Raw genomic sequence first — 12925 nt, forward strand, 5'->3', positions numbered from 1 at the left:
AATCGTCCTTGCTGATTTAGTTGATATTTAAAAAGGAAGCGAAGGCAGCGAACAGACTGAGTGTGCACCGTGTGAGAATTCCGAGTGTCTACTGGCCTCCTTTTCTGCCTCGGGCAGGGGCCCCGTGTTGGCCAGGGCAGCATGCATCTCAGGCTCCATCTCGTCTCTTTGGCTGCCTCTCTGTGAATGCCTTCGCCCCCGCAGTACCCTCGCCCTTTCCCTGCCTCTGGTTTGATCCAGAGAACTTTGCGTCCCCTCAGCTTCACGCCTACATCCTGCCCACCTAGAGAAGCGCTTGCTTAATTCTGGGAGGTTCCGTGGGCTCCTGCCTACACAATCAGAGAAACAGACCGGCTGAAATACTCGTAGAGAGGCGCATAGATACAAACGGACCCACACGGGCACCTCCCGAGACAAAATCGCACTCAGATACACACAGACACACAAGCACCCGCATACCCAGAAACACGCAGATAGTCGTGACTCGCACCGCTACGGACGCGCTTTAAGAACATCACGATGCGGGTTTCACAGTCCCTTTAGCTGCTCACACACGGGGACGTGCCACCCCATAGCCTCAGACCTAAGAGAGTCCCCAGTGGCCCAGCCTCAGCCCACCCAGGGCCCCCCTCCCTCCAAAGAGGCCTCTCTCCTCTCCTCCTCCTCCCCCTCTTCCCCCTCTTCCTCCTCCTCTCCTCCTCAACCCCTCCATCGCCTAAAGATGTACAAAACACTACTCAGAATAAACCGGGCTCTGGGATCCTCCCTTCCCACCCACCCCCACCCCCACCCCCACCCCCGGCCCGCTCCCCCATTCATTTTCGCCCGTCTCCGGGTAAGCCCCTCCCCCAGCGTAGCCCGGCCTCCTCGCTCCCCGCCCAGAGACCGCGGCGCACTTGGACTTCCCTCTCCATTCGCTCGCTGCCTCGCTCCGGGTCCCCACGGCTGCGAACTGATCTGGCGCGGGGGGAGGAGGGAAGCGCAGGCGAACGAACGCAAGAGAGAGAGAGAGAGCGGGAGAGCGAGCGAGAGAGCCAGAGCGAGAGCGAGAGAGCCGAGGGGCAGAGGGACTAGTGACCGCCTTCCGGAGCCGGGATTCATGCCTGTCCTCGGGACCAGCCAAGGGGACTTGACGGCTGAGTATGAGCCAGGCTGCTAGGAGCCAGGTACCCTCACGCCTGCAGTCCCCTCGCCGTTCCCGGGATGCGAGCTGGACGCCGGGCTCTCCCAAGTTCCCACCGAACGGAATAAAAAGCGTCCGCCCGCAGCTCTCCGCCAAAGACGGACATTGACTCCAGGTAAGGCGGCCTGGGCGCAGCGCCTCGCAGCCCATCTGCCCTTGGAGACGCCGGGCCGCAGGAGGGGCGCCCCCGCCCGCCCCGCCCCCGTTCCTCTCGGCACCTTTCCCTCTCCCCTCCTCTGCCGCCTCCGAGTCCTCTTAGGTTCCCGGGAAGGGAGGTTGGGGGGGGTGGGGGGCTCTGTATTCTGGGGTGGATAGGGTTAAATGCGGGTTTTAGGAAGTGGCATGTGTGCTCCCAGCGCGCTCCCGACGTGTGTACCGTGGTAGGAACTTGATGTGGTGCTAGTGTGTGTTTGCGTGTGCAGCGTCGTGCGTTTGATGCGTGTGTGCTTGGTGTGTGTGTGTGTGTGTGTGTGAGAGAGAGAGAGAGAGAGAGAGAGAGAGAGAGAGAGAGAGAGAGAGAGAGAATGAGAGAGAGAATGTGTGTATATACGTACCCGGGAGGGGTGAAGAGAGGTCCTATAACCTACTTACGGCACGATGTGTGTGTGCATGTTTGTACGTATGTGTTTGTATGTGTCTTTTTAATTAGGTCTCCAGCTTACACGAAAATGGGATCCTTACTATGGGATCACGTAGGCTATTGGGAAACCCGCTGTGGACTTCCTCCTGGGGCTCTGGGCTTGGGGTTTGGGGAGGATTATGGGGATAAGGATGGTGCATTATTTAGCCCAATATTGGTACCCATGAAGGAAATTCTCCGAAGGATGGAGACCTGCTAAGGCTTGGACTCACCATTTCATATGAAAGAAATGGCCAAACCTTGAGGCAAGGAGATGCTGTCACTTTAAATTCCACACTAGGCAGACTCCAGCATTCTGATGGGAATTGGGAGTCACTGGATAGTGGGTGACAGAGAAAGGGGGAAGTCAGCAGTGGGCTCCTTATCTGGGGCTTGACAAGTCTGGAATAGAGTCTGCCCGCTTCTTCATTTGTAATTATAACAGCATAACAGCACCTTCGGCTTCTGGTGCTTTGGGGGAGGATCTGGGCAAGTTTGCATGGATCCCCCTAAAGGAAAAGGAGAAAGAGCCCTCGGGGACTTGCTCATCCATCATAGTTCCACAGGATCTCAAATGCCTGCAAATTTCATTGGGGGTACGCGCTGGGTAATACGAAAGGAGATGGATGGGGTGCTTCCCCATTTCAGACAGGCTTGGGGAGCCCACGAGAATATCTTCTTCCTAAACTGTTCCTCCTCATGGCTCCCCTGGAGTTAGGAGGACCCTGGGAGGAGGAGGAGGCAGAGAGGCAGTGTGTGTGTGTGTGTGTGTGTGTGTGTGTGTGTGTGTGTGTGTACTGAGGGAGACCTACAATTTGGGAACAGGTTGTGGGTGGGAACTCGTGGCAGGATATGGCGGTAATTGACTTAAATTGCTGCCCTGCTGTCTGTTTGCACCTCACATCTCTTGCTAGGCTCCAAAATACTGCCAAGGGCACAGGGGTGGTGGGAAGGCTCTCAGTAAGGAAGACAGTTCAGGCCAAGACCCTCTTTCCTCTTTCCTCCACCTCCCAGGAGGCTCTCTAGGTAAGTCCCTGGGCCACCCTGGCTAGGTCCTGCTGGGCTGGGACGTTGAGGCCAGCCATTGATTGGATTCCTGGCGGCCTCCTAAAGGCTTGCCCTACTCAGCAAAAATGCTGAGTTTTACTGCTGTTCATGGCTTCCAGATTCGGCAGCTGTTACTTTTCCAAGGTAAGAGGCAGCCGTTTGCCGCCGTTCAGCTCTCAGAAGCAAGGCTAGGGGAGGACAAGGGCTGAGGGGCTGGGACATAGCCTCTTATCTGGCTAGAAAGGGGCTGCTGAAAAGACCTATTGGGGAAATAAAAGTAGAAGTATACATGTCTTAAAAATCATTTAAATGTATGTATATATGTATCTTTTGGGGAGAAATAAAAGCAAACGTGTGTTGGCAGGAACCTGCCCTGACGGGTGGGTGGGGGTGCTACTTGCAAGCACTTGCAGACACACCATTCTCTGGCCAGAGGCTGATACCTGAAACTGAAGCCTTCATAAGGCTACAAGGAATCCGTTCCAGAAACTCCATCAGACCAGAGCTCCCAAGTTCATTCTGGGTGGGAGTGTGAGGCAGAGGAGATCCTATGTAAGGAGCTGCTCACATTTTCTCTCTTTCAATCCATAGACAACCAAATCTGGAAGGACTGTTAAAGAACAGACAGGCAGGACTCTGTGGCCCAGAGAGGGAAGGAGAATTCTCCAGCATTCTCTAGGGAGTTGGTGGTATGCCCAGGGCTAGAACCTGCCACCCAGATCAATGCCACGCTGCCCAGGGACTATATCTTGCTCCTCACCCCTATCCTGCCACTGTGCTCTTACCCAAGACATTCGCCGTCTTCCTTCATCAAACACTTTTCGGAGACGCATTTCAAAGCTGCTCCGTCTGGAGACATGATCCGGGAGAGAAAGGGTCTAATGCCTCAATCATTCTCCTCACTAGACATACACACACACACACACACACACACACACACTCACACTCACACTCACACTCACACATACATTCTTTCTTCAATGCCTTCAGAGAATTGCACGCAGGCAGAGGTCCAATACGGGCTGTGATTGTAGAGCATCTGAACTGTACCTGAGCTCTTTATTAAGGCATGACTGCGTTCCATAGAGCCAGGTGTATACCCATCCACTGATGCAAATACTTCAGGCAAATTAATGCCTTTATGTTATTGAGAATCTTGCCCTTATGCATATTATACATCTCCCAGTCACAGGAACCTGTGTGGGCACACATGCACTCATACAGGCATGCACACACAGATCCAGAAACCTTTCCTACTTGCTGTACTCCCCCAAAGGGAACTGCAACCTCCGCACCAAATCGTGTTCCCCTATGTAAAGGCATCACCCAACAGGAAGACTGGGACTCATGGTCACACAGAAGGAGAAATATAAAGGCCTATGAAAGATAGGCTTTTGAGAAGTCAGAATCAGGCCCTCACAGAAGTATGTACCCAGACCCTGAGATGAGTGTTTCTGGGGTGCAGGCTAGCACTGTGGGAAAAAAATGTGCGGGTTTCAGGACCATCTGCAATAATGCCTTTTCCACACAGGTTTTTCTGGGGCTGGATGGCACTTTGGTTCCCAGAAGGGGGAGCTGTGACTCCATTTCAACCAAGGAGAAGCAGCTCAGAGATTCCAAATCAGCTACTGGGCCCCTGTTGAGTTTAGATGGCCCAGCTGAGGCTGCAATGAATTTATTTGGAGCACTACAGGTGGGGACCTTAACGACACTCTCCCCTGCTCAGTCCAGATAAAACATCTTGGGCTTGCAAGAGTTTGTGCCATTGACCACAAAGTCATCATATTTGTGTGGAAAGATCTTTCCTTGCCCAAGGGGCCTTCAGGTGTGTGAAGACACATTTTGTGATTTGCATCCTCTAGTTTGTCCCCTCCCAATTCCTTAGACAAAATCATCAGCACGTATTCCCTGAACAGGCCACTAAGGTTAGACATATCCTGCCATTCTCTCCCTGCATCACACTTGTTGAATTCCAAAGATTAACAAATTTACCAGTGAAACCCTGGTAAGCATGGTTAAGGACAAGATAGGGGTCATGGTTAAGGACAGGTAGGGGTCATGCGAAAAGGACAAGCCTTCAGAAGTAACTCCCAATAATCCCCTCATTGTTTTCCACTCTAATCCTTCTGCTAGGAATACCTTTATCTCGTCTCTTCCATTTCTCAACCTCAGGGTCTACTTTTAATAACCCTACTCATATTTCAACATCCAGCTCAAATGACCATTCCAAGAGATCTTCCCGAAATTTTATTTTGGGATTAAGCTCTTTCTCCCTGGTTCTTTCACAGAAATGTCTCTGAAACTCCATTTTAACTGTGTCTCTGTTTGCTTTGCTTTATAGCTCTGTGGGTGTATGTCTAGCTTGCCCTCTTCCATATGGTCTTCTAATGAGCATTTTTTTTTAAATCCCCAAGGACTGACACATAATAGTTGCTTTATAAATGTTTGCTATTGCTATTTTCCAGTCTCAACAGAAGCTATAATCTCTCTCTCTCTCTCTCTCTCTCTCTCTCTCTCTCTCTCTCTCTCTCTCTCTCTCTCTCTCTCTCCTTCATATTCACTCAAAGCAATGCAATCATGGCTCATGGCTTTAAAATTGTGTCACTATGCCCACAACATAGGGATAGCAGTGATGATACAGAAGGTAAAATTCTGTCCTGCTTGAAGAGAGCATTACCCTACTGTGTTCTAGGGTCTTTAGTTCTGTTCTCATTATCATCTTTCTTCTCACCCAGTGCGGCAGATACAGCCCCCTTTTCACAAGACAGTGAACTCATGCTGGCTAGTCCCTGGCCCAAGGTCACATAAGCAACAGGGAGAGGATTGGAGCCTAATTCTTGCTTCAGCATCTCTACTCTTTCCAGTGTACCACTGACTTAATGGTAACCACTGTGAATGGCAAACAGGATCGGGTTGTTCAATAGATGCTAGGGATAGCGAGGGGCTTATTACCTCTTTGAAATTGATGTTATGGGGGAGTCAGTGGGTGATTGGATCAAAGAATCTGTCTTTTCCAGTTTCTCAGTAACCAAACCTTCCTCCTCATTCAAGAAGCAAGACTCCTTTTTGTAATACCCATAACACATGGCCACTCAGTCTCTTTTTTAGTACTTTCAGCAACAGCAAACCCATTACCACACAAACCAGCCTTGTGTTATATAGAACGAGCTTTATTGGAACCTTGACCCTAAATCTGCTTTCTAAGTCTGTGAAGTCATACAGCACAAGTATAATTCCCAATAATCCACTCTTCAGATGCTATGGAAGCATGACCATATCACCACCAGCATTCTCTTTTAGACTCCATTTCATAGCCTCGTCTCCTGCAACATTCGTTTGAGTCCCTCACCAAGCTGGAAGTTGTCTTGCGGACATTATCTAGTTTATCTCACTTATAAGGGTTAGAAGCCACAAAATCGGGGAGGGTGACCTGAAATTGAGAGAAGGTTACAAAGGGTCATTGATTCATTCATTTATTCAACAAATATTTATAGGGTGCCCACTATTTTCCAATCTTTGCTCTAGGTTAATACTGTGAAATAGAACTTTCTGTGATAATGGATATGTTCTCAGGGCTGCCCAATATGCTAGCCATTAACCACATGTGATTACTGAGCACTGAAATGTGGCTGTATTACCAATGAACTGCATTTTTAATCTTATTGATTTAATTTTATAATTTAAATAATTCTATGTGGCTCAGGACTGCTGTTAGTAAACAACACAGATCCAGACCTTAGCGATATCTCATGGACATAGTCCTATTCTCATGGAGCTCCTAGTATAGTGGGCAAGATGGACAATAACTGAGTCAAAAATATATAAAATAATTTCATATATAGTAAATGCCCTGCAAATAATAATTTGGGGCAATAGGCTAGAAAAGAATGTAGATGGTATAATGTTTGATAGGGTAGCCAGGAAAAAACCTTCTCTGAGGGGGTGGTGTTGGAGCTCAGATCTAAATAGAAGGAACCAGCCATGTGATTATGTGGGGAAAGGACATGAGAGGTAGAGACAAGAACAGAGATGAAGTCACTGAACAGGGGCAAGCTTAGGAAATCTGAGGGGTAGTGTGAGAGAGCTTTTGTGTCATAAGATAAAAATAAGAAAGGTAGGCAGGGGCCAGATCACAAGATGAGGCCTTATACAAGATGAGGGGATGAAGAGTTGAGACATCCCCCCCCACACACACCCCGGCCTTGGATTCTCCCCGTTTGGGAAGCAGGTAGTCTGAGGACCTTGCTGAGCAGAGTTTGGAGATTGATAAAAGGTCATCATCAAATACTCTCAGTGGCTTTTCCCCATGTCCATATTTCATCAGTCATTTCAATGAACTTTTCTAATCTTCATCTCTAGTCCTGCTCTGAATGCTGCTACATGCTCTGGAAATACCTAACTCTAAAGGGAGGGGGAGAAGCTGGGAGAGGGGAGATGGATAGGAAATGAGGAAGGGAATGAATACCAGGCAAGAAGGTAATTGAAATGAAATCTGGTGAAAAAAGATGAAAGCTGTTTGGATTGGGAAATATTTATTGCATATCTCGTCTGGGAAAGGCCTTGAACACAGTGACTTGGGGGGTGCGGTGGTGAATCCTGCTAGGTGCTGGCAATCTAATAGAGGAGACCTGCAAATTTGTAAATAATTATCATTCACAGTTGACTGGTAATTGTTATTTCTGAAGTTCTCAGAGAGTTTGGGGAAGTGGAAGATTAGCAGAAGTTACAGAGGTGGTGATGGTGAGGAGGAGGAGGAGGGAGGCCATGACGATAAGGTCTTGGAGATCAGAGACTGTGTCTTTCCATTTTATATCCATATTCATTCTAAATGTCAGGTAATAAGAGAACAGGGACTCGGGGCACCTGACTCTAGTCCTGGCTTCTACCACTGTTTATCTGGACCGTCTTCCGAACATAACTGCCCCCTTCCTGGGCTTGCCTTTTGCAAAATTGAGATGGACCAAACTATGGCCTATCTATGGAAGGGGCTTGCTAAGCTCTTTGGAAATGTTGCATGATGACATGCCTATAAACGCAGGGCCCTGCTTCATCCTGAGAGTGAGATGTCTACTCAGAAAGGAGCCAATCTGAAGGAAGTCATAGCTCGGGGCACATCCTCTGGCTCAAGACAGGGTGGCCGAGTGGGGTGGATGTGCTGCTATGGTAACTCCATCAGAGGGATTGAGTGGTAGCTTGAAAACCACCGTCCTTCTGGCACACATTAGCCTAAAAAGGCTGCCTGGAAATCCATAGACAGTCCTTGCTACTGAGGGGGCAAAGAAGACAATTAAGAAGATAATGAGGCTGAGGAAAAGTCAGATTAATTTCTTCTTCTTTTTTTCATGTGAGGGTGAAGGGGATCTTTGTCTCTCAAAGGAACTCTCTTTTAGAAATTGCAGGTGGACTTCAGGAGAATAGACTAAATAGACCGAATGTGAGAAAGTTACGAGTGGTAAATTACCCGGCCTGTCTGCTCTCCAGCGGAGGACACACACAGGAATTAAGAGAGCCTGGTGAGGGCTCAGAATATATCATTCTGAACAAATCCCGTTCTCCGTTGGCAGAGATTTTTCTCCGGGGTGCAGAGCTGCATGCAACGATGCTGGGACCATCTTGGGAACAGCTAAGAGACTGTCTCCCCCAAGGATGCGGAGGTAGAGTCAAAAGGCAATTAAAGCAATCACTTTTGTGTAAACTGCTAAGGTCGAAGCAGCGGGGGGTCCAAGTAAATGACCCCTCTGAACAGCTAGAACCTTTTGTGAGGGTTAGCCCAGTACTGGCCCAGAGAGGTTTCTGAGATAGAATTTATCTTGCCGTCCAGAGGTCCGGCAGATGAACCAGTGGGGACCTCTGGGAGAAATCAGGGGTCCTGGGGGGATGTGGAGCAAATTACTGATCACAAGCTGCTTCGGGCGGACAAGGAGCATGCATCTGGGATGATTGCTTTTCAAAGGACCCACACCTCCAAGCGGTCAATTCTTAGTCTCCATTCCAAGAATATGTGGCCCACAAACATAGGTGGAACCCTGGGGGGCTGTGGAATTCCTAGAGACCCTGAAGCCCCAAGATACACCGGAAAGAGCCCTCCGAGAGCTGTGGCACACATCTGCCTTAAGTCCATTTCTGTTTACATGTTCATAGACAAGCTACGTTTCTTGTGGAATGTGATGGGCTCTGAGTTTATAGCCACATCAGAGGGGGAGGACCAAAAGGAGCCGTGGCTGGCACGTATAGACATCTGCACAGGGACCATTACAACAATAAAACCAGTGTTTTGGCATGCTTAGGAATGTAGGGAAAGATTGAAAAATACCCGGCAGGAGGTGGCAATACAGTTTTTCTGCTGGGACAGATTTTGGAGGGTTGACCCTTTGAGATAAAGTGGTTCTCACCAGATGCCATTGCCAGAGACAGCGAGGCAAGGGAGGGCTGAGCGGGGTCATAAGAATTTTATTCTGAATGCGCATCAATAGGACAGCCTCATTCAAACTCCAGTGAAGCCTTACACATGATTCTGAAACCGTTACCTGATCAGCCACAGTTTCACCTGCCCTGTCCTCCCGCATTCCTGGCAGTGAGGATTACAGATGTAGGCAGAGGGTAGGATGGAATGTGAGGAGGTTCTGGAAGGATCTTCTTCCACAATATTTAGAGACGGCTGAAACGCCACAATTATTAAACCCCTCTCGGGAGTGGCGAAGCGAATGCGCGGAGCATGTCGTACATTCTTTGTGCCCCAGTGTCAGCCCCTCAGAGAGGGCCTCCGCGCCCACCTGCATCTCTGTTATGCTCATCTGACTGTCCTGTGTTTACCTATTTATCTTCTTCCTCACTACACTATCAGCACCAAGGAGGCAGGGACAAGTCAGTGCTATCACTGCTGTGTTTCCAGCTCCTGGAACAGTGTCTGGCATGAAATAAATGTTCAATAAACAATGTTTGTTTGTTTTTCAATGAAAGAACGCAAATCACATTTCCTAAAAGTCTGTGTTCTATACAGGTTTCCTCCAATGCCACACAAGAGTGTCTTTCTCCTTTGCATTCTTGCCAAGACTGAATTAAACAAAAAACAAGCAAACAAAAAACCCAAAGTGAAAACAACAACAACACAACACACAACCTGTTAATGCTCTATGGCACCACATTGCTATTTTCATTTTTTATTATTGGTAAACTTCAGTATTTTGAGGTTTTTAATAGATTTATTCGTATTTTTAGCTAGAAATCCCACCCCCAGATCACATTCTTTAGTAGATGAGCTTAGGATCATATCTGCACTCAAGTTCCACTAATAGGGAAGAAGAACTCTGCCATGAACCTTTCCCCTATATCTGTTTTTCTTCTCCTTCCTCCCTATTCTTAACCCCATTCAGTATTCCTTTCTTTATACATACCTGCACATATATGTGTGCATGTATACTTAGAGAAACATCATACATACATTCATATATATATATATATATATGTGTGTGTGTGTGTGTGTGTGTGTGTGTGTGTGTGTGTATGTATATGTGTGTGTGTGTGTATATATATATATATATATATATATATATATATATATGTATTTTTTTCTTTTTTCTTGCAACCTCAGGCTGTCCCAATTCATGCCATCTCCACCTTGCTGCTTCATAAGCTGCTTTTAAAATTGCTACTGTTACCAGAGGTGGCTTTGGTGATTCCGTTCCCAAGAAAAATAAGATCTTAGCTCTGGCCCAGAGTTAGAACAACTGGTCCTCGCCTCAGCACACTTGAACCTCCACAGCTTAAAGGCACAAATAAACACACAAAGCTAAGGTTTGCTGCCGAGGCACTGTGAAGTTAAATTACTATTTTAAGAGACTATGAAGCTGGCAGCCAGAAAGCACTGGAAGAGGGGAAGATATTCATGGTGTCGGCAGATAAAGGAGAGAAAGGAAAATTCAGGTCTTAAGGAGATTTAAGAAGCCACCCTGCAGTGGCACCATTTATAACATCCCCTGAAAGGTGTAAGATAGATGCCTTTCTCATTCAGATGCACAGAAGACCTGGATGCAGGGCACGGCCTGAGTGACAGAATGCTGGAAGATTTGCAACAATGGACCTGACCTAAGACAATATAAACTCAGCAGCAATCATCAACCTTGATTTGGGGAGGCCACCAAGCTGCTAAGAGCTGAACGGATGCCTGGGGGGGGGGCGGGTGGCAGGAGGGCAGTTCAATGAAAGAACGTTATGTCCAGTGTCTGATGATATGGGTTGAAGACCTACTGCTATCGTTTATTGTATAACTTGGAGCAAATCCTTTCACCCCTGAGCCACAAGGCCCTCGTTGGGAAAATGGAGAGAATAATTCCAGCTTCACAGTGTGACAGGAAAGGGTAGATGACATAGAGCATGTTAAGACATGCAAGCACTTGGTGAAATAAATGGTAACAATGAGGAAGAGGGGAATCTGAGGGAAAGGATGATAAACACAGTTCACGCAGAGCGAGCAGCAGGCTATGCTGTCGATCAGCCACTCTCCCTATACACTTCCTGAATACGCTGCTCTTACAGATTAGAGCACCAAATCAAGAGCTACAGTGACATAGGCTGCAGAGGGCTAGGGTACGAGAACCAGCTCAGGTACTGTGGCATCTTAAAGAGAAAATAGTTTATATCTAAAAAGTAAGAGACAGTTAAGCTGGACTATGATGAAGATAACTTTCAGCTCCAATGGCTGACGATCCTATGTTTCTTTCTGGTTGCTGATCCATGGGAATACAGAGAGTAGAGACATCTGCCTCAATTATTTAACATCTTTCAGAGCCTTTTCCTACTTTTAATCTCTCCCCTGATTACTGGTATCACATGGTCATATAAGGGGCAGGGGATTGGTACAAATGATTGAGCAAGCTCCTTTGCAAGGTAGTGCCTCGAACCTGGTAATGATCTCTTTCCTACAAGATATTTCCAGTTGGAGAACATACCTGAGGTCATGGGCAACATTTCATCTAATGCAACAGAGTGTAATAATAATCCAAAGTAATAATAGTTAACATTTATATAATGTTGGTGATCTGCCAGGCAACGTTTGGAGCACCGGTCATATAGACTCATTAAATCCCCACAATATCTCTTTGAGGAGTTGCTATTGTCACCCTCATTTTATAGATGAGGAAACTGGCACAGGAACATCAGGTAATTTGGCCAAGGACACAGAGCTTGCCAGCGGCAGAGCTGGCATCCAAATTCGAGCGTCCCAGCTTTCACCCACACCTTCAGGCCAGACAGAAAGAGTCCAAATCTTTGGCACTTCCCTGACTCAGGGCGTGGACTTGGGCAAATGGAGTCGCTGTACTGAGCCTTGGTTTCCTCATCTCGAGATTGGGAGATGCAGCATCTGTGCATGAACTTGTTGAGAATATTCACCAAGTCATTCAGAGTGGTTGTAGAGGAGCACATTTATACGTTAGAAAGAGGAATGACGATAGAGAACACGTTCTGGAAAAGGGGCTAAGAGCAATACCTCCCTGGCAGTCTTGAATGTCATATAAATATAGCATTTAGCAACATGCCCCATATATAGTAAGTGCTCAATAAATGATTCTTATGGCATTTATCGACATGGACATATACGTGTACAAAATACTATGTATAGCATGGCTGTTTTATAAGATGCACTTACTATTTGGGTGGTTATCTTGGGGTGGTAGGTTAGGAGGGAATTCCATTCTCCCTTTTAAGCTTACCTATATTTCCTAATATTTCTCTAATGAATGTGTGTTACTTGGGTAAGTAACATTTTAAGTAGTAGAATTTGGGGCATCAGGGAGCCAGCGTGAAATCATACAGAGTAGTTCGTGCTGAAATTGGAGCCACAGCATGTTAGGGAGCAGAGATGAGGTCTGTCGGTGTGAGCCATGAAGGTAGGTGGAGGAAGGGCATTCCATGCAGAGAGTGGGAGAGGAAATAGTTCCATGTGACTGGAGGGCTTGTGAAGGGCTGGATGCTATAAAGCTTTGGAGCTCATCATAAGTAATCTGTGTTTAGAAAATTGTTGGTAGCTGTTAAGAAAATGTTTGACTTGATTAGATCTGGGATTAAGGAAGATGAGG

At 47.3% G+C, this 12925-nt stretch overlaps 1 protein-coding gene across 1 annotated transcript in view; it reads left to right on the forward strand.

Moving 5' to 3' along the window:
* The first annotated feature begins 910 nt into the window (after nt 1-910).
* The window catches only part of BRINP1 (BMP/retinoic acid inducible neural specific 1), a 150232-nt gene continuing 138217 nt past the window's right edge, over nt 911-12925 (forward strand). Inside the window, exon 1 of the mRNA XM_059657831.1 lies at nt 911-1298. The gene's annotated coding sequence lies outside the window, so the exon portion shown is untranslated. The remainder of the gene's footprint in view (nt 1299-12925) is intronic.

This window comes from Myotis daubentonii, chromosome 11 (assembly GCF_963259705.1).
Source record: "Myotis daubentonii chromosome 11, mMyoDau2.1, whole genome shotgun sequence".
In the NCBI taxonomy this organism is placed as follows: domain Eukaryota; kingdom Metazoa; phylum Chordata; class Mammalia; order Chiroptera; family Vespertilionidae; genus Myotis; species Myotis daubentonii.